The following is a 4844-nucleotide window of genomic DNA, read 5'->3' on the forward strand; positions in this document are numbered from 1 at the left end:
CTTAAAACAGGGATGTTGACTCCCCCATATCAGCATTTCTTCAGGGATAAGCATTTCTTCTCGGAAACTAAGGACTAATTACTGACCTGGTTTAACTCATCTCGTGATCACTGACCTGCTGTGCTCACTTTGTGACGCTGACCTGCTGTGCCAGCAAACTGTCCCCTGACAGCAGTAAAAGAGAGATTCCTGTCATATGTGATGTATGTTCTTTGTTCCAAGACGGTATATAACCACTCCGTACACCCTGCCTCTTCACAAAGCTTCCTTCGTTGGGGAAGGAAGCCCCAAGCTATAGTCCTCAACCTGGCTCATATAATAAACTCACTCCAATTTTGATTTAGAGATTTATTATGGATTATTTGCATCAACAGATTGCTGGGGCAGGGACAAATTATTCCTGAGAGCGATAACCCTTTTGATTTCCTCTCCTCTAATTCTTCTCCCTTCTGTGGCAGTGCACTGAGGGCCAGGCTGACATCACCTCACCCATTCCGGGGTCTGTATTGTAGGTGAGGATCCCCCAAAATTTGAATCTGGGGCTTCTATACACATTGTTCCTCTCCCTTCCTGAGAGAGGAAAAGACGCTTAGTCTTCCCAGTGGAAATAAATCCTCCTGAGGAAAAGGAGGGGGAAGAATCCTGGGTTCTTTCTTCCTCTTAAGAATGTAATTAAATGTCTGCAGAAGGAGAGCCCCCTGGAGTGTCTCCCTGGCTCCTGGACCCCCAACCCTTTGGAAATGGAAGCACAGACCACAAGAGAGGTGAATCTCTATCTGTTCAGTCACGTCCAAGGTCTGTCCTTTGTCCCGGGTCCCAGTAAAATGTGTTCAGAAAGCCCTAACTGGCAGAAACACAAAAATATTTTCTCCACAGCCTACAGTCCCATGCCCATTACTGGGCATGACCTACCAAAGGGCAAGTGGGCTAGCAGCGAGCTGGAATGGCTGAGACAAACTTAGGGTCCAGGAGAAAGGCCCGGCTGTGCATGGCAGGCCAGAGCATACCATAATGCAGCTCATATCACGGTCCAATGCTTACTTTACCAGCTTCGTTGAGGCATCATTCACACTCCATACAATTCACCCGTATAATTCTATAGTTTTCAGGGTATTCACAGTCATGGCACCATCACTACAATCAATTTTGAGAGGTTTTAATTACCCAAAAAGAGCCTCATACCCATTAGCCATTAGCACTCCCTCCCATAGTCCGCTCACCCATCTGCTTTCCCCTAGACAACCGCTTCCTGTCTCTAAAGAGTTGCCTATTCTGGACATTTGATGTAAATGGAATTATACAAAATCTTATAATATGTGGGCTTTTGTGACTGGCTTCTTTCACTCAGCGTAATGTCTTCAAGGCTCATCCATGTTGTAGCATCCATCAGTACTTCATTTCCTTTTATTGCCAAACAGTATTCCACGGTGTGAATATACTACACTTGATACATCCGTTCATAAGTTGACATTTGGGTTGTTTCCACTTTTTACTGTTATGAGCAGTATGGCTAAGAACATTCACGTACAAGTTTTTGTGGACATAAGTTTTCTTTCCTCTTGGGCGCATACATACGAGTGGAGTTTCTGAGTCATAGGATAATTCTACATTTAGTATTTTAAAGGAATTTCTAAGCAGCTGCACCATTTTACATCCTCACTCACAATGTATAAGGCTTCCAATTTCTTCATATCCCCGCCAACACTCATTATTAGTTAGAGGATGCAGGTCGAGGGCCGAGCTTCTGAGTAGAGATAGAGGATGGGGGCTGAGCCTCCATGTGGAGGATGGGGGATGGAGGCTGAACCTCCACGTGGAGGATGGGGGATGGGGGCTGAGCCTCCATGTGGAGGATGGGGGATGGAGGATGGGGGCTGAGCCTCCATGTGGAGGATGGGGGATGGAGGATGGGGGCTGAGCCTCCACATGGAGGATGGAGGGTGGAGGATGGAGGATGGAGGATGGGGCCTGACCTGCCATATGGAGAATGGCTGCCCAGGTCTGCAGTGGACTCAACATGAGCACAAAAATAGACGTGTGTTGGGTGAAGCCATTGAGACTTTGCACCATAGTCTAGCTTATTCTCACTGATTTGCTGTCTTGTCGAGTTATCATGAGGGTGATATAAGAATCCACACAAAGTGCTTCACGCAGTCCAGGCACGTAGTAATCACTCAGTAAGCAGTAACTATACCCATTCTCCCCACCACGAGACATCTGAGAAGTCGCAGTGGTGCAGTTTTGAGAGGAGCGGCTGCAGTGGCCACTCCCCATGCTCTTCCACTTTCATCCGTCTCATTGGGGAATGTTCTCTACCATATGAGTCTTTGCAGGAGGCAGCGCACACTACTGAAGCCACAGGAAACCAGAGGTTCCTTCTTCCCAGCCTCTTCAGGGCGAGGGCCGGGCTCAGCACTTGGACTGCCCAAGTAGGGCCAGGGGATGGCACAGCAGTGTTGGCGGTGAGAGTCTACCACAGCGCGTCCAGTGTCCTGCCACAGCCGCGCCAGACCGTTTCTGTGACAAACCTCCCCAGGTTTCTGCCTGTTCTTGCCTGATTCTCTGTCCTTTGTCTTTCCAAGAAATTCCATTTCTGTCTAAGTTAGCGACAGATTGAGCCTGTTGTTTGCAACCGAGAACCTTGATGTTACGACAACGGAGAGCTTCAAAGTAAGCAGCTGATGCGGGTGAAACCCTGGAGCAGGCATCATACCCGAGAGAAGCTGGGCCTCCGTCAGACCGCGAGACGATCAGGCGCGTTTCTCTTGGACCAAGCTCAGCATGCTGTATTCCCATGGCACTATGGTGGGTGAGGATGACGGACGACGAGGGGTGATAATGTCAGTCACAGATGCTTCCATCAAAGGTTCTCAGGGCCTGAGTTTCAGGAAACTTTCAATATTTCTCAAAGTTATTTGAGGCACAGATCTGCTCAAATTTGAGACTACTACATATTTTCACTAACCAATGCTACTTGAGAATAGATTTAAACTGATTTTTCCATCTCCACTGTTTTCTTTTCAGTAGACTCCTAGCCTACTGACCAGGGAAAGCCTTGTTTTGTAGTGTTTGAAGCTTATAAAATTTGGGATTACCTTCTTTTAGAAAAGGAATGCAAAATTACGTATACAAAATTAGCTATGAATGTAAATAGTTTGAACAAGAAACAAAATCCCAACAAATTATAAATTTTAAAAATCTGACAAATGCCACAAACATCACAAAATGTAGGAAAGTAATAAAACATTTTTATTTACTGCCTGACATATCGTTATAATACATATTTCCTACACTGCTTTAGAGGTGTACTTTTTGATATCACGTGTTCACATCAGAATGACTTTTTAAAATACCTTTCTATGGAAATAAAAGAAAATAATTTTACTCTAGAATGACCAAAATGGTTCTTCAATTATTGATGTATTTTAAGAGTTTCATCAATCTTTATAATTCATTTTTGGAAACATCTAAGTTTCAGAATTGTAAAATTCTGGAAAGCTTTTCCAAGTTCTTTTTTTACATAAAAGTTTAGGCCTTAGGGCATTTCAAATTTTCTTTCAATGACTCATATAATTTTAGTAATATAAATGTTCTTTCAATGATATTCATTAACCAGTTTTTCATTAGTCTTCTCATCATAAGGGCATATTATGGTTTTATCTTCAATATTTTATGTCAAATCAGTAACTCATTTAAATAGTTTTACAATCTGTTTACATGATGCCTTCCTCTCCATTAATTGAATGATCAAATAATACAAGAACCTATTCATTATTTCTATTCAAAATTTATCTCATGAATTATTATTTTCAGCACAATCTGAAAAGTATTTTCTTTCTATTAGTTTTTAACATCGGGACAATTTCTGATGTTTCATCAGGCTTCTTTATCACACAGCCTGAATCAAGCAGGATGGAATAAAGATGCTCATAATGCAAGTTTAAGCTTGAACCTCACCCCTGGACAGCCCAGCGTGGAGTGCACTAAGAGTGCTGATTTTTCAATCCTATGACAATGCATGTTTGCATGTTAAAACCATATTCAATGTAAACTTTTATGGCATACCGTGATTTTTGCAACTTTTTTGGTGGTTTTCATTTTGCTAATATACCAAAGTCTTTTTTAAGTGGTGGTGGAGTCACGACAAGAACTCCAAGTTATGATACCATCGACAGGGACATGAGAGCAAACCTGATCATGGAAACACATTACGCGGGAGGCAGCTCAGGGATGAAGAAAGACTTGCTGGGGGAAGTGACATCTGAATCAAGCCTTGGAAGAGGAACAGAAATTCATCAGAAACTAAGCCATCACCCAAAGCACTCTCTCTTCTCCTTCCCTCAACAGCCACGTAAAGCTAAGACCTGGGACTCTCACCTCCTTAGTAAGAGTCGTTCATATTTACAGAGTGCTTATTGTCTGCCAAGAACGACGCTGAACACTCTACAGCACTATCTGCTTTATACAACGGCAGCCCTGTGAGGTCAGGATGCATTTACGCTCCCTTTTACAGATGAGGAGACTGAGAATTCGAATAGATAACTTGCCCACAGCACTCAGCCAGTAAGTTAAGCATCCGGGATTCTGACCCATGGAGTAGAGTTCACGTGTGCACTCCATCACTCTGCTCATGCACTCCATCGTTCTGCTCTTGCCTCCATCACTCAGCTCGTGCACTCCATCACTCTGCTCTTGCCTCCATCACTCTGCTCGTGCACTCCATTGTTCTGCTCTTGCCTCCATCATTCTGCTCGTGCACTCCATCACTCTGCTCGTGCACTCCTTCAGTCTGCTCTTGCCTCCATCACTCTGCTCGTGCACTCCTTCACTCTGCTCTTGCCTCC

Source organism: Equus quagga, chromosome 8 (assembly GCF_021613505.1).
Source record: "Equus quagga isolate Etosha38 chromosome 8, UCLA_HA_Equagga_1.0, whole genome shotgun sequence".
NCBI lineage: Eukaryota > Metazoa > Chordata > Mammalia > Perissodactyla > Equidae > Equus > Equus quagga.